Here is a 13,955-nt window from a genome sequence, read left to right as displayed (position 1 = left end):
GGCGGTCTCCCATCCAGGTACTAACCAGGCCCGACCCTGCTTAACTTCTGAGATCAGACGAGATCAGGTGCTTTCAGGGTGGTATGGCCGTAGGCCCTAGCACTTCTGACTTTGGAGCTCTTGGCTTTACTCATTCGTCTTCAGGGCTAGCCTAGGAAACGAGACAAACCACCCTCATTCACCTAAAGCGAAAGAAAAAAAATACCAAAAAGCCTACAGCACCTGGTATTGCCAGGCGGTCTCCCATCCAGGTGCTAACCAGGCCCGACCCTGCTTAACTTCTGAGATCAGACGAGATCAGGTGCTTTCAGGGTGGTATGGCCGTAGGACCTAGCACTTCTGACTTTGGAGCTCTTGGCTTTACTCATTCGTCTTCAGGGCTAGCCTAGGAAACGAGACAAACCACCCTCATTCACCTAAAGCGAAAGAAAAAAAATACCAAAAAGCCTACAGCACCTGGTATTCCCAGGCGGTCTCCCATCCAGGTACTAACCAGGCCCGACCCTGCTTAACTTCTGAGATCAGACGAGATCAGGTGCTTTCAGGGTAGTATGGCCGTAGGCCCTAGCACTTCTGACTTTGGAGCTCTTGGCTTTACTCATTCGTCTTCAGGGCTAGCCTAGGAAACGAGACAAACCACCCTCATTCACCTAAAGCGAAAGAAAAAAAATACCAAAAAGCCTACAGCACCTGGTATTCCCAGGCGGTCTCCCATCCAGGTACTAACCAGGCCCGACCCTGCTTAACTTCTGAGATCAGACGAGATCAGGTGCTTTCAGGGTGGTATGGCCGTAGGCCCTAGCACTTCTGACTTTGGAGCTCTTGGCTTTACTCATTCGTCTTCAGGGCTAGCCTAGGAAACGAGACAAACCACCCTCATTCACCTAAAGCGAAAGAAAAAAAATACCAAAAAGCCTACAGCACCTGGTATTCCCAGGCGGTCTCCCATCCAGGTACTAACCAGGCCCGACCCTGCTTAACTTCTGAGATCAGACAAGATCAGGTGCTTTCAGGGTGGTATGGCCGTAGGCCCTAGCACTTCTGACTTTGGAGCTCTTGGCTTTACTCATTCGTCTTCAGGGCTAGCCTAGGAAACGAGACAAACCACCCTCATTCACCTAAAGCGAAAGAAAAAAAATACCAAAAAGCCTACAGCACCTGGTATTCCCAGGCGGTCTCCCATCCAGGTACTAACCAGGCCCGACCCTGCTTAACTTCTGAGATCAGACGAGATCAGGTGCTTTCAGGGTGGTATGGCCGTAGGCCCTAGCACTTCTGACTTTGGAGCTCTTGGCTTTACTCATTCGTCTTCAGGGCTAGCCTAGGAAACGAGACAAACCACCCTCATTCACCTAAAGCGAAAGAAAAAAAATACCAAAAAGCCTACAGCACCTGGTATTCCCAGGCGGTCTCCCATCCAGGTACTAACCAGGCCCGACCCTGCTTAACTTCTGAGATCAGACGAGATCAGGTGCTTTCAGGGTGGTATGGCCGTAGGCCCTAGCACTTCTGACTTTGGAGCTCTTGGCTTTACTCATTCGTCTTCAGGGCTAGCCTAGGAAACGAGACAAACCACCCTCATTCACCTAAAGCGAAAGAAAAAAAATACCAAAAAGCCTACAGCACCTGGTATTCCCAGGCGGTCTCCCATCCAGGTACTAACCAGGCCCGACCCTGCTTAACTTCTGAGATCAGACGAGATCAGGTGCTTTCAGGGTGGTATGGCCGTAGGCCCTAGCACTTCTGACTTTGAAGCTCTTGGCTTTACTCATTCGTCTTCAGGGCTAGCCTAGGAAACGAGACAAACCACCCTCATTCACCTAAAGCGAAAGAAAAAAAATACCAAAAAGCCTACAGCACCTGGTATTCCCAGGCGGTCTCCCATCCAGGTACTAACCATGCCCGACCCTGCTTAACTTCTGAGATCAGAAGAGATCAGGTGCTTTCAGGGTGGTATGGCCGTAGGCCCTAGCACTTCTGACTTTGGAGCTCTTGGCTTTACTCATTCGTCTTCAGGGCTAGCCTAGGAAACGAGACAAACCACCCTCATTCACCTAAAGCGAAAGAAAAAAAATACCAAAAAGCCTACAGCACCTGGTATTCCCAGGCGGTCTCCCATCCAGGTACTAACCAGGCCCGACCCTGCTTAACTTCTGAGATCAGACGAGATCAGGTGCTTTCAGGGTGGTATGGCCGTAGGCCCTAGCACTTCTGACTTTGGAGCTCTTGGCTTTACTCATTCGTCTTCAGGGCTAGCCTAGGAAACGAGACAAACCACCCTCATTCACCTAAAGCGAAAGAAAAAAAATACCAAAAAGCCTACAGCACCTGGTATTCCCAGGCGGTCTCCCATCCAGGTACTAACCAGGCCCGACCCTGCTTAACTTCTGAGATCAGACGAGATCAGGTGCTTTCAGGGTGGTATGGCCGTAGGCCCTAGCACTTCTGACTTTGGAGCTCTTGGCTTTACTCATTCGTCTTCAGGGCTAGCCTAGGAAACGAGACAAACCACCCTCATTCACCTAAACGCGAAAGAAAAAAAATACCAAAAAGCCTACAGCACCTGGTATTCCCAGGCGGTCTCCCATCCAGGTACTAACCAGGCCTGACCCTGCTTAACTTCTGAGATCAGATGAGATCAGGTGCTTTCAGGGTGGTATGGCCATAGGCCCTAGCACTTCTGACTTTGGAGCTCTTGGCTTTACTCATTCGTCTTCAGGGCTAGCCTAGGAAACGAGACAAACCACCCTGATTCACCTAAAGCGAAAGAAAAAAAAACCAAAAAGCCTACAGCACCTGGTATTCCCAGGCGGTCTCCCATCCAGGTACTAACCAGGCCCGACCCTGCTTAACTTCTGAGATCAGACGAGATCAGGTGCTTTCAGGGTGGTATGGCCGTAGGACCTAGCACTTCTGACTTTGGAGCTCTTGGCTTTACTCATTCGTCTTCAGGGCTAGCCTAGGAAACGAGACAAACCACCCTCATTCACCTAAAGCGAAAGAAAAAAAATACCAAAAAGCCTACAGCACCTGGTATTCCCTGGCGGTCTCCCATCCAGGTACTAACCAGGCCCGACCCTGCTTAACTTCTGAGATCAGACGAGATCAGGTGCTTTCAGGGTGGTATGGCCGTAGGCCCTAGCACTTCTGACTTTGGAGCTCTTGGCTTTACTCATTCGTCTTCAGGGCTAGCCTAGGAAACGAGACAAACCACCCTCATTCACCTAAAGCGAAAGAAAAAAAATACCAAAAAGCCTACAGCACCTGGTATTCCCAGGCGGTCTCCCATCCAGGTACTAACCAGGCCCGACCCTGCTTAACTTCTGAGATCAGACGAGATCAGGTGCTTTCAGGGTGGTATGGCCATAGGCCCTAGCACTTCTGACTTTGGAGCTCTTGGCTTTACTCATTCGTCTTCAGGGCTAGCCTAGGAAACGAGACAAACCACCCTCATTCACCTAAAGCGAAAGAAAAAAAATACCAAAAAGCCTACAGCACCTGGTATTCCCAGGCGGTCTCCCATCCAGGTACTAACCAGGCCCGACCCTGCTTAACTTCTGAGATCAGACGAGATCAGGTGCTTTCAGGGTGGTATGGCCGTAGGAGCACTTCTGACTTTGGAGCTCTTGGCTTTACTCATTCGTCTTCAGGGCTAGCCTAGGAAACGAGACAAACCACCCTCATTCACCTAAAGCGAAAGAAAAAAAATACCAAAAAGCCTACAGCACCTGGTATTCCCAGGCGGTCTCCCATCCAGGTACTAACCAGGCCCGACCCTGCTTAACTTCTGAGATCAGACGAGATCAGGTGCTTTCAGGGTGGTATGGCCGTAGGCCCTAGCACTTCTGACTTTGGAGCTCTTGGCTTTACTCATTCGTCTTCAGGGCTAGCCTAGGAAACGAGACAAACCACCCTCATTCACCTAAAGCGAAAGAAAAAAAATACCAAAAAGCCTACAGCACCTGGTATTCCCAGGCGGTCTCCCATCCAGGTACTAACCAGGCCCGACCCTGCTTAACTTCTGAGATCAGACGAGATCAGGTGCTTTCAGGGTGGTATGGCCGTAGGCCCTAGCACTTCTGACTTTGGAGCTCTTGGCTTTACTCATTCGTCTTCAGGGCTAGCCTAGGAAACGAGACAAACCACCCTCATTCACCTAAAGCGAAAGAAAAAAAATACCAAAAAGCCTACAGCACCTGGTATTCCCAGGCGGTCTCCCATCCAGGTACTAACCAGGCCCGACCCTGCTTAACTTCTGAGATCAGACGAGATCAGGTGCTTTCAGGGTGGTATGGCCGTAGGCCCTAGCACTTCTGACTTTGGAGCTCTTGGCTTTACTCATTCGTCTTCAGGGCTAGCCTAGGAAACGAGACAAACCACCCTCATTCACCTAAAGCGAAAGAAAAAAAATACCAAAAAGCCTACAGCACCTGGTATTCCCAGGCGGTCTCCCATCCAGGTACTAACCAGGCCCGACCCTGCTTAACTTCTGAGATCAGACGAGATCAGGTGCTTTCAGGGTGGTATGGCCGTAGGCCCTAGCACTTCTGACTTTGGAGCTCTTGGCTTTACTCATTCGTCTTCAGGGCTAGCCTAGGAAACGAGACAAACCACCCTCATTCACCTAAAGCGAAAGAAAAAAAATACCAAAAAGCCTACAGCACCTGGTATTCCAGGCGGTCTCCCATCCAGGTACTAACCAGGCCCGACCCTGCTTAACTTCTGAGATCAGACGAGATCAGGTGCTTTCAGGGTGGTATGGCCGTAGGCCCTAGCACTTCTGACTTTGGAGCTCTTGGCTTTACTCATTCGTCTTCAGGGCTAGCCTAGGAAACGAGACAAACCACCCTCATTCACCTAAAGCGAAAGAAAAAAAATACCAAAAAGCCTACAGCACCTGGTATTCCCAGGCGGTCTCCCATCCAGGTACTAACCAGGCCCGACCCTGCTTAACTTCTGAGATCAGACGAGATCAGGTGCTTTCAGGGTGGTATGGCCGTAGGCCCTAGCACTTCTGACTTTGGAGCTCTTGGCTTTACTCATTCGTCTTCAGGGCTAGCCTAGGAAACGAGACAAACCACCCTCATTCACCTAAAGCGAAAGAAAAAAAATACCAAAAAGCCTACAGCACCTGGTATTCCCAGGCGGTCTCCCATCCAGGTACTAACCAGGCCCGACCCTGCTTAACTTCTGAGATCAGACGAGATCAGGTGCTTTCAGGGTGGTATGGCCGTAGGCCCTAGCACTTCTGACTTTGGAGCTCTTGGCTTTACTCATTCGTCTTCAGGGCTAGCCTAGGAAACGAGACAAACCACCCTCATTCACCTAAAGAGAAAGAAAAAAAATACCAAAAAGCCTACAGCACCTGGTATTCCCAGGCGGTCTCCCATCCAGGTACTAACCAGGCCCGACCCTGCTTAACTTCTGAGATCAGACGAGATCAGGTGCTTTCAGGGTGGTATGGCCGTAGGCCCTAGCACTTCTGACTTTGGAGCTCTTGGCTTTACTCATTCGTCTTCAGGGCTAGCCTAGGAAACGAGACAAACCACCCTCATTCACCTAAAGCGAAAGAAAAAAAATACCAAAAAGCCTACAGCACCTGGTATTCCCAGGCGGTCTCCCATCCAGGTACTAACCAGGCCCGACCCTGCTTAACTTCTGAGATCAGACGAGATCAGGTGCTTTCAGGGTGGTATGGCCGTAGGCCCTAGCACTTCTGACTTTGGAGCTCTTGGCTTTACTCATTCGTCTTCAGGGCTAGCCTAGGAAACGAGACAAACCACCCTCATTCACCTAAAGCGAAAGAAAAAAAATACCAAAAAGCCTACAGCACCTGGTATTCCCAGGCGGTCTCCCATCCAGGTACTAACCAGGCCCGACCCTGCTTAACTTCTGAGATCAGACGAGATCAGGTGCTTTCAGGGTGGTATGGCCGTAGGCCCTAGCACTTCTGACTTTGGAGCTCTTGGCTTTACTCATTCGTCTTCAGGGCTAGCCTAGGAAACGAGACAAACCACCCTCATTCACCTAAAGCGAAAGAAAAAAAATACCAAAAAGCCTACAGCACCTGGTATTCCCAGGCGGTCTCCCATCCAGGTACTAACCAGGCCCGACCCTGCTTAACTTCTGAGATCAGACGAGATCAGGTGCTTTCAGGGTGGTATGGCCGTAGGCCCTAGCACTTCTGACTTTGGAGCTCTTGGCTTTACTCATTCGTCTTCAGGGCTAGCCTAGGAAACGAGACAAACCACCCTCATTCACCTAAAGCGAAAGAAAAAAAATACCAAAAAGCCTACAGCACCTGGTATTCCCAGGCGGTCTCCCATCCAGGTACTAACCAGGCCCGACCCTGCTTAACTTCTGAGATCAGACGAGATCAGGTGCTTTCAGGGTGGTATGGCCGTAGGCCCTAGCACTTCTGACTTTGGAGCTCTTGGCTTTACTCATTCGTCTTCAGGGCTAGCCTAGGAAACGAGACAAACCACCCTCATTCACCTAAAGCGAAAGAAAAAAAATACCAAAAAGCCTACAGCACCTGGTATTCCCAGGCGGTCTCCCATCCAGGTACTAACCAGGCCCGACCCTGCTTAACTTCTGAGATCAGACGAGATCAGGTGCTTTCAGGGTGGTATGGCCGTAGGCCCTAGCACTTCTGACTTTGGAGCTCTTGGCTTTACTCATTCGTCTTCAGGGCTAGCCTAGGAAACGAGACAAACCACCCTCATTCACCTAAAGCGAAAGAAAAAAAATACCAAAAAGCCTACAGCACCTGGTATTCCCAGGCGGTCTCCCATCCAGGTACTAACCAGGCCCGACCCTGCTTAACTTCTGAGATCAGACGAGATCAGGTGCTTTCAGGGTGGTATGGCCGTAGGCCCTAGCACTTCTGACTTTGGAGCTCTTGGCTTTACTCATTCGTCTTCAGGGCTAGCCTAGGAAACGAGACAAACCACCCTCATTCACCTAAAGCGAAAGAAAAAAAATACCAAAAAGCCTACAGCACCTGGTATTCCCAGGCGGTCTCCCATCCAGGTACTAACCAGGCCCGACCCTGCTTAACTTCTGAGATCAGACGAGATCAGGTGCTTTCAGGGTGGTATGGCCGTAGGCCCTAGCACTTCTGACTTTGGAGCTCTTGGCTTTACTCATTCGTCTTCAGGGCTAGCCTAGGAAACGAGACAAACCACCCTCATTCACCTAAAGCGAAAGAAAAAAAATACCAAAAAGCCTACAGCACCTGGTATTCCCAGGCGGTCTCCCATCCAGGTACTAACCAGGCCCGACCCTGCTTAACTTCTGAGATCAGACGAGATCAGGTGCTTTCAGGGTGGTATGGCCGTAGGCCCTAGCACTTCTGACTTTGGAGCTCTTGGCTTTACTCATTCGTCTTCAGGGCTAGCCTAGGAAACGAGACAAACCACCCTCATTCACCTAAAGCGAAAGAAAAAAAATACCAAAAAGCCTACAGCACCTGGTATTCCCAGGCGGTCTCCCATCCAGGTACTAACCAGGCCCGACCCTGCTTAACTTCTGAGATCAGACGAGATCAGGTGCTTTCAGGGTGGTATGGCCGTAGGCCCTAGCACTTCTGACTTTGGAGCTCTTGGCTTTACTCATTCGTCTTCAGGGCTAGCCTAGGAAACGAGACAAACCACCCTCATTCACCTAAAGCGAAAGAAAAAAAATACCAAAAAGCCTACAGCACCTGGTATTCCCAGGCGGTCTCCCATCCAGGTACTAACCAGGCCCGACCCTGCTTAACTTCTGAGATCAGACGAGATCAGGTGCTTTCAGGGTGGTATGGCCGTAGGCCCTAGCACTTCTGACTTTGGAGCTCTTGGCTTTACTCATTCGTCTTCAGGGCTAGCCTAGGAAACGAGACAAACCACCCTCATTCACCTAAAGCGAAAGAAAAAAAATACCAAAAAGCCTACAGCACCTGGTATTCCCAGGCGGTCTCCCATCCAGGTACTAACCAGGCCCGACCCTGCTTAACTTCTGAGATCAGACGAGATCAGGTGCTTTCAGGGTGGTATGGCCGTAGGCCCTAGCACTTCTGACTTTGGAGCTCTTGGCTTTACTCATTCGTCTTCAGGGCTAGCCTAGGAAACGAGACAAACCACCCTCATTCACCTAAAGCGAAAGAAAAAAAATACCAAAAAGCCTACAGCACCTGGTATTCCCAGGCGGTCTCCCATCCAGGTACTAACCAGGCCCGACCCTGCTTAACTTCTGAGATCAGACGAGATCAGGTGCTTTCAGGGTGGTATGGCCGTAGGCCCTAGCACTTCTGACTTTGGAGCTCTTGGCTTTACTCATTCGTCTTCAGGGCTAGCCTAGGAAACGAGACAAACCACCCTCATTCACCTAAAGCGAAAGAAAAAAAATACCAAAAAGCCTACAGCACCTGGTATTCCCAGGCGGTCTCCCATCCAGGTACTAACCAGGCCCGACCCTGCTTAACTTCTGAGATCAGACGAGATCAGGTGCTTTCAGGGTGGTATGGCCGTAGGCCCTAGCACTTCTGACTTTGGAGCTCTTGGCTTTACTCATTCGTCTTCAGGGCTAGCCTAGGAAACGAGACAAACCACCCTCATTCACCTAAAGCGAAAGAAAAAAAATACCAAAAAGCCTACAGCACCTGGTATTCCCAGGCGGTCTCCCATCCAGGTACTAACCAGGCCCGACCCTGCTTAACTTCTGAGATCAGACGAGATCAGGTGCTTTCAGGGTGGTATGGCCGTAGGCCCTAGCACTTCTGACTTTGGAGCTCTTGGCTTTACTCATTCGTCTTCAGGGCTAGCCTAGGAAACGAGACAAACCACCCTCATTCACCTAAAGCGAAAGAAAAAAAATACCAAAAAGCCTACAGCACCTGGTATTCCCAGGCGGTCTCCCATCCAGGTACTAACCAGGCCCGACCCTGCTTAACTTCTGAGATCAGACGAGATCAGGTGCTTTCAGGGTGGTATGGCCGTAGGCCCTAGCACTTCTGACTTTGGAGCTCTTGGCTTTACTCATTCGTCTTCAGGGCTAGCCTAGGAAACGAGACAAACCACCCTCATTCACCTAAAGCGAAAGAAAAAAAATACCAAAAAGCCTACAGCACCTGGTATTCCCAGGCGGTCTCCCATCCAGGTACTAACCAGGCCCGACCCTGCTTAACTTCTGAGATCAGACGAGATCAGGTGCTTTCAGGGTGGTATGGCCGTAGGCCCTAGCACTTCTGACTTTGGAGCTCTTGGCTTTACTCATTCGTCTTCAGGGCTAGCCTAGGAAACGAGACAAACCACCCTCATTCACCTAAAGCGAAAGAAAAAAAATACCAAAAAGCCTACAGCACCTGGTATTCCCAGGCGGTCTCCCATCCAGGTACTAACCAGGCCCGACCCTGCTTAACTTCTGAGATCAGACGAGATCAGGTGCTTTCAGGGTGGTATGGCCGTAGGCCCTAGCACTTCTGACTTTGGAGCTCTTGGCTTTACTCATTCGTCTTCAGGGCTAGCCTAGGAAACGAGACAAACCACCCTCATTCACCTAAAGCGAAAGAAAAAAAATACCAAAAAGCCTACAGCACCTGGTATTCCCAGGCGGTCTCCCATCCAGGTACTAACCAGGCCCGACCCTGCTTAACTTCTGAGATCAGACGAGATCAGGTGCTTTCAGGGTGGTATGGCCGTAGGCCCTAGCACTTCTGACTTTGGAGCTCTTGGCTTTACTCATTCGTCTTCAGGGCTAGCCTAGGAAACGAGACAAACCACCCTCATTCACCTAAAGCGAAAGAAAAAAAATACCAAAAAGCCTACAGCACCTGGTATTCCCAGGCGGTCTCCCATCCAGGTACTAACCAGGCCCGACCCTGCTTAACTTCTGAGATCAGACGAGATCAGGTGCTTTCAGGGTGGTATGGCCGTAGGCCCTAGCACTTCTGACTTTGGAGCTCTTGGCTTTACTCATTCGTCTTCAGGGCTAGCCTAGGAAACGAGACAAACCACCCTCATTCACCTAAAGCGAAAGAAAAAAAATACCAAAAAGCCTACAGCACCTGGTATTCCCAGGCGGTCTCCCATCCAGGTACTAACCAGGCCCGACCCTGCTTAACTTCTGAGATCAGACGAGATCAGGTGCTTTCAGGGTGGTATGGCCGTAGGCCCTAGCACTTCTGACTTTGGAGCTCTTGGCTTTACTCATTCGTCTTCAGGGCTAGCCTAGGAAACGAGACAAACCACCCTCATTCACCTAAAGCGAAAGAAAAAAAATACCAAAAAGCCTACAGCACCTGGTATTCCCAGGCGGTCTCCCATCCAGGTACTAACCAGGCCCGACCCTGCTTAACTTCTGAGATCAGACGAGATCAGGTGCTTTCAGGGTGGTATGGCCGTAGGCCCTAGCACTTCTGACTTTGGAGCTCTTGGCTTTACTCATTCGTCTTCAGGGCTAGCCTAGGAAACGAGACAAACCACCCTCATTCACCTAAAGCGAAAGAAAAAAAATACCAAAAAGCCTACAGCACCTGGTATTCCCAGGCGGTCTCCCATCCAGGTACTAACCAGGCCCGACCCTGCTTAACTTCTGAGATCAGACGAGATCAGGTGCTTTCAGGGTGGTATGGCCGTAGGCCCTAGCACTTCTGACTTTGGAGCTCTTGGCTTTACTCATTCGTCTTCAGGGCTAGCCTAGGAAACGAGACAAACCACCCTCATTCACCTAAAGCGAAAGAAAAAAAATACCAAAAAGCCTACAGCACCTGGTATTCCCAGGCGGTCTCCCATCCAGGTACTAACCAGGCCCGACCCTGCTTAACTTCTGAGATCAGACGAGATCAGGTGCTTTCAGGGTGGTATGGCCGTAGGCCCTAGCACTTCTGACTTTGGAGCTCTTGGCTTTACTCATTCGTCTTCAGGGCTAGCCTAGGAAACGAGACAAACCACCCTCATTCACCTAAAGCGAAAGAAAAAAAATACCAAAAAGCCTACAGCACCTGGTATTCCCAGGCGGTCTCCCATCCAGGTACTAACCAGGCCCGACCCTGCTTAACTTCTGAGATCAGACGAGATCAGGTGCTTTCAGGGTGGTATGGCCGTAGGCCCTAGCACTTCTGACTTTGGAGCTCTTGGCTTTACTCATTCGTCTTCAGGGCTAGCCTAGGAAACGAGACAAACCACCCTCATTCACCTAAAGCGAAAGAAAAAAAATACCAAAAAGCCTACAGCACCTGGTATTCCCAGGCGGTCTCCCATCCAGGTACTAACCAGGCCCGACCCTGCTTAACTTCTGAGATCAGACGAGATCAGGTGCTTTCAGGGTGGTATGGCCGTAGGCCCTAGCACTTCTGACTTTGGAGCTCTTGGCTTTACTCATTCGTCTTCAGGGCTAGCCTAGGAAACGAGACAAACCACCCTCATTCACCTAAAGCGAAAGAAAAAAAATACCAAAAAGCCTACAGCACCTGGTATTCCCAGGCGGTCTCCCATCCAGGTACTAACCAGGCCCGACCCTGCTTAACTTCTGAGATCAGACGAGATCAGGTGCTTTCAGGGTGGTATGGCCGTAGGCCCTAGCACTTCTGACTTTGGAGCTCTTGGCTTTACTCATTCGTCTTCAGGGCTAGCCTAGGAAACGAGACAAACCACCCTCATTCACCTAAAGCGAAAGAAAAAAAATACCAAAAAGCCTACAGCACCTGGTATTCCCAGGCGGTCTCCCATCCAGGTACTAACCAGGCCCGACCCTGCTTAACTTCTGAGATCAGACGAGATCAGGTGCTTTCAGGGTGGTATGGCCGTAGGCCCTAGCACTTCTGACTTTGGAGCTCTTGGCTTTACTCATTCGTCTTCAGGGCTAGCCTAGGAAACGAGACAAACCACCCTCATTCACCTAAAGCGAAAGAAAAAAAATACCAAAAAGCCTACAGCACCTGGTATTCCCAGGCGGTCTCCCATCCAGGTACTAACCAGGCCCGACCCTGCTTAACTTCTGAGATCAGACGAGATCAGGTGCTTTCAGGGTGGTATGGCCGTAGGCCCTAGCACTTCTGACTTTGGAGCTCTTGGCTTTACTCATTCGTCTTCAGGGCTAGCCTAGGAAACGAGACAAACCACCCTCATTCACCTAAAGCGAAAGAAAAAAAATACCAAAAAGCCTACAGCACCTGGTATTCCCAGGCGGTCTCCCATCCAGGTACTAACCAGGCCCGACCCTGCTTAACTTCTGAGATCAGACGAGATCAGGTGCTTTCAGGGTGGTATGGCCGTAGGCCCTAGCACTTCTGACTTTGGAGCTCTTGGCTTTACTCATTCGTCTTCAGGGCTAGCCTAGGAAACGAGACAAACCACCCTCATTCACCTAAAGCGAAAGAAAAAAAATACCAAAAAGCCTACAGCACCTGGTATTCCCAGGCGGTCTCCCATCCAGGTACTAACCAGGCCCGACCCTGCTTAACTTCTGAGATCAGACGAGATCAGGTGCTTTCAGGGTGGTATGGCCGTAGGCCCTAGCACTTCTGACTTTGGAGCTCTTGGCTTTACTCATTCGTCTTCAGGGCTAGCCTAGGAAACGAGACAAACCACCCTCATTCACCTAAAGCGAAAGAAAAAAAATACCAAAAAGCCTACAGCACCTGGTATTCCCAGGCGGTCTCCCATCCAGGTACTAACCAGGCCCGACCCTGCTTAACTTCTGAGATCAGACGAGATCAGGTGCTTTCAGGGTGGTATGGCCGTAGGCCCTAGCACTTCTGACTTTGGAGCTCTTGGCTTTACTCATTCGTCTTCAGGGCTAGCCTAGGAAACGAGACAAACCACCCTCATTCACCTAAAGCGAAAGAAAAAAAATACCAAAAAGCCTACAGCACCTGGTATTCCCAGGCGGTCTCCCATCCAGGTACTAACCAGGCCCGACCCTGCTTAACTTCTGAGATCAGACGAGATCAGGTGCTTTCAGGGTGGTATGGCCGTAGGCCCTAGCACTTCTGACTTTGGAGCTCTTGGCTTTACTCATTCGTCTTCAGGGCTAGCCTAGGAAACGAGACAAACCACCCTCATTCACCTAAAGCGAAAGAAAAAAAATACCAAAAAGCCTACAGCACCTGGTATTCCCAGGCGGTCTCCCATCCAGGTACTAACCAGGCCCGACCCTGCTTAACTTCTGAGATCAGACGAGATCAGGTGCTTTCAGGGTGGTATGGCCGTAGGCCCTAGCACTTCTGACTTTGGAGCTCTTGGCTTTACTCATTCGTCTTCAGGGCTAGCCTAGGAAACGAGACAAACCACCCTCATTCACCTAAAGCGAAAGAAAAAAAATACCAAAAAGCCTACAGCACCTGGTATTCCCAGGCGGTCTCCCATCCAGGTACTAACCAGGCCCGACCCTGCTTAACTTCTGAGATCAGACGAGATCAGGTGCTTTCAGGGTGGTATGGCCGTAGGCCCTAGCACTTCTGACTTTGGAGCTCTTGGCTTTACTCATTCGTCTTCAGGGCTAGCCTAGGAAACGAGACAAACCACCCTCATTCACCTAAAGCGAAAGAAAAAAAATACCAAAAAGCCTACAGCACCTGGTATTCCCAGGCGGTCTCCCATCCAGGTACTAACCAGGCCCGACCCTGCTTAACTTCTGAGATCAGACGAGATCAGGTGCTTTCAGGGTGGTATGGCCGTAGGCCCTAGCACTTCTGACTTTGGAGCTCTTGGCTTTACTCATTCGTCTTCAGGGCTAGCCTAGGAAACGAGACAAACCACCCTCATTCACCTAAAGCGAAAGAAAAAAAATACCAAAAAGCCTACAGCACCTGGTATTCCCAGGCGGTCTCCCATCCAGGTACTAACCAGGCCCGACCCTGCTTAACTTCTGAGATCAGACGAGATCAGGTGCTTTCAGGGTGGTATGGCCGTAGGCCCTAGCACTTCTGACTTTGGAGCTCTTGGCTTTACTCATTCGTCTTCAGGGCTAGCCTA

At 50.4% G+C, this 13,955-nt stretch overlaps 59 non-coding genes and 1 pseudogene across 59 annotated transcripts; all 60 read right to left on the bottom strand.

The window, feature by feature from the left end:
* Window positions 1-95, bottom strand: LOC146770008 (5S ribosomal RNA; annotated as a pseudogene; the record flags this gene model as incomplete).
* Window positions 96-210: 115 nt separating this feature from the next.
* LOC146770007 (5S ribosomal RNA) lies at window positions 211-329 on the bottom strand. Its single transcript, XR_014976106.1, has one exon. It is a non-coding gene; the product is annotated as a 5S ribosomal RNA (ribosomal RNA).
* A 115-nt stretch (window positions 330-444) lies between these two features.
* On the bottom strand, window positions 445-563 carry LOC146770006 (5S ribosomal RNA). Its single transcript, XR_014976082.1, has one exon. It is a non-coding gene; the product is annotated as a 5S ribosomal RNA (ribosomal RNA).
* Window positions 564-678: 115 nt separating this feature from the next.
* Window positions 679-797, bottom strand: LOC146770005 (5S ribosomal RNA). The gene has a single exon (XR_014976074.1). It is a non-coding gene; the product is annotated as a 5S ribosomal RNA (ribosomal RNA).
* A 115-nt stretch (window positions 798-912) lies between these two features.
* LOC146770004 (5S ribosomal RNA) lies at window positions 913-1,031 on the bottom strand. The gene has a single exon (XR_014976088.1). It is a non-coding gene; the product is annotated as a 5S ribosomal RNA (ribosomal RNA).
* Window positions 1,032-1,146: 115 nt separating this feature from the next.
* Window positions 1,147-1,265, bottom strand: LOC146770003 (5S ribosomal RNA). Its single transcript, XR_014976073.1, has one exon. It is a non-coding gene; the product is annotated as a 5S ribosomal RNA (ribosomal RNA).
* Window positions 1,266-1,380: 115 nt separating this feature from the next.
* On the bottom strand, window positions 1,381-1,499 carry LOC146770002 (5S ribosomal RNA). The gene has a single exon (XR_014976072.1). It is a non-coding gene; the product is annotated as a 5S ribosomal RNA (ribosomal RNA).
* Window positions 1,500-1,614: 115 nt separating this feature from the next.
* LOC146770001 (5S ribosomal RNA) lies at window positions 1,615-1,733 on the bottom strand. Its single transcript, XR_014976071.1, has one exon. It is a non-coding gene; the product is annotated as a 5S ribosomal RNA (ribosomal RNA).
* Window positions 1,734-1,848: 115 nt separating this feature from the next.
* LOC146770000 (5S ribosomal RNA) lies at window positions 1,849-1,967 on the bottom strand. Its single transcript, XR_014976103.1, has one exon. It is a non-coding gene; the product is annotated as a 5S ribosomal RNA (ribosomal RNA).
* A 115-nt stretch (window positions 1,968-2,082) lies between these two features.
* On the bottom strand, window positions 2,083-2,201 carry LOC146769999 (5S ribosomal RNA). Its single transcript, XR_014976070.1, has one exon. It is a non-coding gene; the product is annotated as a 5S ribosomal RNA (ribosomal RNA).
* Window positions 2,202-2,316: 115 nt separating this feature from the next.
* On the bottom strand, window positions 2,317-2,435 carry LOC146769998 (5S ribosomal RNA). The gene has a single exon (XR_014976069.1). It is a non-coding gene; the product is annotated as a 5S ribosomal RNA (ribosomal RNA).
* Window positions 2,436-2,551: 116 nt separating this feature from the next.
* On the bottom strand, window positions 2,552-2,670 carry LOC146769997 (5S ribosomal RNA). The gene has a single exon (XR_014976094.1). It is a non-coding gene; the product is annotated as a 5S ribosomal RNA (ribosomal RNA).
* A 114-nt stretch (window positions 2,671-2,784) lies between these two features.
* On the bottom strand, window positions 2,785-2,903 carry LOC146769996 (5S ribosomal RNA). Its single transcript, XR_014976084.1, has one exon. It is a non-coding gene; the product is annotated as a 5S ribosomal RNA (ribosomal RNA).
* A 115-nt stretch (window positions 2,904-3,018) lies between these two features.
* On the bottom strand, window positions 3,019-3,137 carry LOC146769995 (5S ribosomal RNA). Its single transcript, XR_014976078.1, has one exon. It is a non-coding gene; the product is annotated as a 5S ribosomal RNA (ribosomal RNA).
* A 115-nt stretch (window positions 3,138-3,252) lies between these two features.
* LOC146769994 (5S ribosomal RNA) lies at window positions 3,253-3,371 on the bottom strand. The gene has a single exon (XR_014976077.1). It is a non-coding gene; the product is annotated as a 5S ribosomal RNA (ribosomal RNA).
* A 115-nt stretch (window positions 3,372-3,486) lies between these two features.
* LOC146769993 (5S ribosomal RNA) lies at window positions 3,487-3,605 on the bottom strand. The gene has a single exon (XR_014976083.1). It is a non-coding gene; the product is annotated as a 5S ribosomal RNA (ribosomal RNA).
* Window positions 3,606-3,716: 111 nt separating this feature from the next.
* LOC146769992 (5S ribosomal RNA) lies at window positions 3,717-3,835 on the bottom strand. The gene has a single exon (XR_014976067.1). It is a non-coding gene; the product is annotated as a 5S ribosomal RNA (ribosomal RNA).
* A 115-nt stretch (window positions 3,836-3,950) lies between these two features.
* LOC146769991 (5S ribosomal RNA) lies at window positions 3,951-4,069 on the bottom strand. Its single transcript, XR_014976066.1, has one exon. It is a non-coding gene; the product is annotated as a 5S ribosomal RNA (ribosomal RNA).
* A 115-nt stretch (window positions 4,070-4,184) lies between these two features.
* On the bottom strand, window positions 4,185-4,303 carry LOC146769990 (5S ribosomal RNA). The gene has a single exon (XR_014976065.1). It is a non-coding gene; the product is annotated as a 5S ribosomal RNA (ribosomal RNA).
* Window positions 4,304-4,418: 115 nt separating this feature from the next.
* On the bottom strand, window positions 4,419-4,537 carry LOC146769989 (5S ribosomal RNA). Its single transcript, XR_014976064.1, has one exon. It is a non-coding gene; the product is annotated as a 5S ribosomal RNA (ribosomal RNA).
* Window positions 4,538-4,652: 115 nt separating this feature from the next.
* On the bottom strand, window positions 4,653-4,770 carry LOC146769988 (5S ribosomal RNA). Its single transcript, XR_014976102.1, has one exon. It is a non-coding gene; the product is annotated as a 5S ribosomal RNA (ribosomal RNA).
* Window positions 4,771-4,885: 115 nt separating this feature from the next.
* LOC146769987 (5S ribosomal RNA) lies at window positions 4,886-5,004 on the bottom strand. Its single transcript, XR_014976063.1, has one exon. It is a non-coding gene; the product is annotated as a 5S ribosomal RNA (ribosomal RNA).
* Window positions 5,005-5,119: 115 nt separating this feature from the next.
* On the bottom strand, window positions 5,120-5,238 carry LOC146769986 (5S ribosomal RNA). Its single transcript, XR_014976061.1, has one exon. It is a non-coding gene; the product is annotated as a 5S ribosomal RNA (ribosomal RNA).
* A 115-nt stretch (window positions 5,239-5,353) lies between these two features.
* LOC146769985 (5S ribosomal RNA) lies at window positions 5,354-5,472 on the bottom strand. Its single transcript, XR_014976060.1, has one exon. It is a non-coding gene; the product is annotated as a 5S ribosomal RNA (ribosomal RNA).
* Window positions 5,473-5,587: 115 nt separating this feature from the next.
* Window positions 5,588-5,706, bottom strand: LOC146769984 (5S ribosomal RNA). The gene has a single exon (XR_014976059.1). It is a non-coding gene; the product is annotated as a 5S ribosomal RNA (ribosomal RNA).
* Window positions 5,707-5,821: 115 nt separating this feature from the next.
* Window positions 5,822-5,940, bottom strand: LOC146769983 (5S ribosomal RNA). The gene has a single exon (XR_014976058.1). It is a non-coding gene; the product is annotated as a 5S ribosomal RNA (ribosomal RNA).
* Window positions 5,941-6,055: 115 nt separating this feature from the next.
* LOC146769982 (5S ribosomal RNA) lies at window positions 6,056-6,174 on the bottom strand. The gene has a single exon (XR_014976057.1). It is a non-coding gene; the product is annotated as a 5S ribosomal RNA (ribosomal RNA).
* Window positions 6,175-6,289: 115 nt separating this feature from the next.
* Window positions 6,290-6,408, bottom strand: LOC146769981 (5S ribosomal RNA). The gene has a single exon (XR_014976055.1). It is a non-coding gene; the product is annotated as a 5S ribosomal RNA (ribosomal RNA).
* A 115-nt stretch (window positions 6,409-6,523) lies between these two features.
* LOC146769980 (5S ribosomal RNA) lies at window positions 6,524-6,642 on the bottom strand. The gene has a single exon (XR_014976054.1). It is a non-coding gene; the product is annotated as a 5S ribosomal RNA (ribosomal RNA).
* A 115-nt stretch (window positions 6,643-6,757) lies between these two features.
* LOC146769979 (5S ribosomal RNA) lies at window positions 6,758-6,876 on the bottom strand. Its single transcript, XR_014976053.1, has one exon. It is a non-coding gene; the product is annotated as a 5S ribosomal RNA (ribosomal RNA).
* A 115-nt stretch (window positions 6,877-6,991) lies between these two features.
* LOC146769978 (5S ribosomal RNA) lies at window positions 6,992-7,110 on the bottom strand. The gene has a single exon (XR_014976052.1). It is a non-coding gene; the product is annotated as a 5S ribosomal RNA (ribosomal RNA).
* Window positions 7,111-7,225: 115 nt separating this feature from the next.
* LOC146769977 (5S ribosomal RNA) lies at window positions 7,226-7,344 on the bottom strand. Its single transcript, XR_014976051.1, has one exon. It is a non-coding gene; the product is annotated as a 5S ribosomal RNA (ribosomal RNA).
* A 115-nt stretch (window positions 7,345-7,459) lies between these two features.
* Window positions 7,460-7,578, bottom strand: LOC146769976 (5S ribosomal RNA). The gene has a single exon (XR_014976050.1). It is a non-coding gene; the product is annotated as a 5S ribosomal RNA (ribosomal RNA).
* Window positions 7,579-7,693: 115 nt separating this feature from the next.
* On the bottom strand, window positions 7,694-7,812 carry LOC146769975 (5S ribosomal RNA). Its single transcript, XR_014976049.1, has one exon. It is a non-coding gene; the product is annotated as a 5S ribosomal RNA (ribosomal RNA).
* A 115-nt stretch (window positions 7,813-7,927) lies between these two features.
* Window positions 7,928-8,046, bottom strand: LOC146769974 (5S ribosomal RNA). The gene has a single exon (XR_014976048.1). It is a non-coding gene; the product is annotated as a 5S ribosomal RNA (ribosomal RNA).
* Window positions 8,047-8,161: 115 nt separating this feature from the next.
* LOC146769973 (5S ribosomal RNA) lies at window positions 8,162-8,280 on the bottom strand. Its single transcript, XR_014976047.1, has one exon. It is a non-coding gene; the product is annotated as a 5S ribosomal RNA (ribosomal RNA).
* Window positions 8,281-8,395: 115 nt separating this feature from the next.
* LOC146769972 (5S ribosomal RNA) lies at window positions 8,396-8,514 on the bottom strand. Its single transcript, XR_014976046.1, has one exon. It is a non-coding gene; the product is annotated as a 5S ribosomal RNA (ribosomal RNA).
* Window positions 8,515-8,629: 115 nt separating this feature from the next.
* Window positions 8,630-8,748, bottom strand: LOC146769971 (5S ribosomal RNA). The gene has a single exon (XR_014976044.1). It is a non-coding gene; the product is annotated as a 5S ribosomal RNA (ribosomal RNA).
* Window positions 8,749-8,863: 115 nt separating this feature from the next.
* On the bottom strand, window positions 8,864-8,982 carry LOC146769970 (5S ribosomal RNA). Its single transcript, XR_014976043.1, has one exon. It is a non-coding gene; the product is annotated as a 5S ribosomal RNA (ribosomal RNA).
* A 115-nt stretch (window positions 8,983-9,097) lies between these two features.
* On the bottom strand, window positions 9,098-9,216 carry LOC146769969 (5S ribosomal RNA). The gene has a single exon (XR_014976042.1). It is a non-coding gene; the product is annotated as a 5S ribosomal RNA (ribosomal RNA).
* A 115-nt stretch (window positions 9,217-9,331) lies between these two features.
* LOC146769968 (5S ribosomal RNA) lies at window positions 9,332-9,450 on the bottom strand. Its single transcript, XR_014976041.1, has one exon. It is a non-coding gene; the product is annotated as a 5S ribosomal RNA (ribosomal RNA).
* Window positions 9,451-9,565: 115 nt separating this feature from the next.
* Window positions 9,566-9,684, bottom strand: LOC146769967 (5S ribosomal RNA). The gene has a single exon (XR_014976040.1). It is a non-coding gene; the product is annotated as a 5S ribosomal RNA (ribosomal RNA).
* Window positions 9,685-9,799: 115 nt separating this feature from the next.
* Window positions 9,800-9,918, bottom strand: LOC146769966 (5S ribosomal RNA). The gene has a single exon (XR_014976039.1). It is a non-coding gene; the product is annotated as a 5S ribosomal RNA (ribosomal RNA).
* A 115-nt stretch (window positions 9,919-10,033) lies between these two features.
* On the bottom strand, window positions 10,034-10,152 carry LOC146769965 (5S ribosomal RNA). The gene has a single exon (XR_014976038.1). It is a non-coding gene; the product is annotated as a 5S ribosomal RNA (ribosomal RNA).
* A 115-nt stretch (window positions 10,153-10,267) lies between these two features.
* On the bottom strand, window positions 10,268-10,386 carry LOC146769964 (5S ribosomal RNA). The gene has a single exon (XR_014976037.1). It is a non-coding gene; the product is annotated as a 5S ribosomal RNA (ribosomal RNA).
* Window positions 10,387-10,501: 115 nt separating this feature from the next.
* LOC146769963 (5S ribosomal RNA) lies at window positions 10,502-10,620 on the bottom strand. The gene has a single exon (XR_014976036.1). It is a non-coding gene; the product is annotated as a 5S ribosomal RNA (ribosomal RNA).
* A 115-nt stretch (window positions 10,621-10,735) lies between these two features.
* Window positions 10,736-10,854, bottom strand: LOC146769962 (5S ribosomal RNA). Its single transcript, XR_014976035.1, has one exon. It is a non-coding gene; the product is annotated as a 5S ribosomal RNA (ribosomal RNA).
* Window positions 10,855-10,969: 115 nt separating this feature from the next.
* LOC146769961 (5S ribosomal RNA) lies at window positions 10,970-11,088 on the bottom strand. The gene has a single exon (XR_014976033.1). It is a non-coding gene; the product is annotated as a 5S ribosomal RNA (ribosomal RNA).
* Window positions 11,089-11,203: 115 nt separating this feature from the next.
* LOC146769960 (5S ribosomal RNA) lies at window positions 11,204-11,322 on the bottom strand. The gene has a single exon (XR_014976032.1). It is a non-coding gene; the product is annotated as a 5S ribosomal RNA (ribosomal RNA).
* Window positions 11,323-11,437: 115 nt separating this feature from the next.
* On the bottom strand, window positions 11,438-11,556 carry LOC146769959 (5S ribosomal RNA). Its single transcript, XR_014976031.1, has one exon. It is a non-coding gene; the product is annotated as a 5S ribosomal RNA (ribosomal RNA).
* Window positions 11,557-11,671: 115 nt separating this feature from the next.
* Window positions 11,672-11,790, bottom strand: LOC146769958 (5S ribosomal RNA). The gene has a single exon (XR_014976030.1). It is a non-coding gene; the product is annotated as a 5S ribosomal RNA (ribosomal RNA).
* A 115-nt stretch (window positions 11,791-11,905) lies between these two features.
* On the bottom strand, window positions 11,906-12,024 carry LOC146769957 (5S ribosomal RNA). The gene has a single exon (XR_014976029.1). It is a non-coding gene; the product is annotated as a 5S ribosomal RNA (ribosomal RNA).
* A 115-nt stretch (window positions 12,025-12,139) lies between these two features.
* On the bottom strand, window positions 12,140-12,258 carry LOC146769956 (5S ribosomal RNA). Its single transcript, XR_014976028.1, has one exon. It is a non-coding gene; the product is annotated as a 5S ribosomal RNA (ribosomal RNA).
* Window positions 12,259-12,373: 115 nt separating this feature from the next.
* On the bottom strand, window positions 12,374-12,492 carry LOC146769955 (5S ribosomal RNA). The gene has a single exon (XR_014976027.1). It is a non-coding gene; the product is annotated as a 5S ribosomal RNA (ribosomal RNA).
* A 115-nt stretch (window positions 12,493-12,607) lies between these two features.
* On the bottom strand, window positions 12,608-12,726 carry LOC146769954 (5S ribosomal RNA). Its single transcript, XR_014976026.1, has one exon. It is a non-coding gene; the product is annotated as a 5S ribosomal RNA (ribosomal RNA).
* A 115-nt stretch (window positions 12,727-12,841) lies between these two features.
* On the bottom strand, window positions 12,842-12,960 carry LOC146769953 (5S ribosomal RNA). The gene has a single exon (XR_014976025.1). It is a non-coding gene; the product is annotated as a 5S ribosomal RNA (ribosomal RNA).
* Window positions 12,961-13,075: 115 nt separating this feature from the next.
* LOC146769952 (5S ribosomal RNA) lies at window positions 13,076-13,194 on the bottom strand. The gene has a single exon (XR_014976024.1). It is a non-coding gene; the product is annotated as a 5S ribosomal RNA (ribosomal RNA).
* A 115-nt stretch (window positions 13,195-13,309) lies between these two features.
* LOC146769951 (5S ribosomal RNA) lies at window positions 13,310-13,428 on the bottom strand. The gene has a single exon (XR_014976022.1). It is a non-coding gene; the product is annotated as a 5S ribosomal RNA (ribosomal RNA).
* Window positions 13,429-13,543: 115 nt separating this feature from the next.
* Window positions 13,544-13,662, bottom strand: LOC146769950 (5S ribosomal RNA). The gene has a single exon (XR_014976021.1). It is a non-coding gene; the product is annotated as a 5S ribosomal RNA (ribosomal RNA).
* A 115-nt stretch (window positions 13,663-13,777) lies between these two features.
* LOC146769949 (5S ribosomal RNA) lies at window positions 13,778-13,896 on the bottom strand. The gene has a single exon (XR_014976020.1). It is a non-coding gene; the product is annotated as a 5S ribosomal RNA (ribosomal RNA).
* Window positions 13,897-13,955: the final 59 nt, after the last annotated feature.

This window comes from Triturus cristatus, unplaced genomic scaffold (genome assembly GCF_964204655.1).
Source record: "Triturus cristatus unplaced genomic scaffold, aTriCri1.1 SCAFFOLD_749, whole genome shotgun sequence".
NCBI classification, from domain to species: domain Eukaryota; kingdom Metazoa; phylum Chordata; class Amphibia; order Caudata; family Salamandridae; genus Triturus; species Triturus cristatus.
Note: the sequence above shows the minus strand (reverse complement) of the source record. Positions and strands in the feature narration are given on the sequence as shown.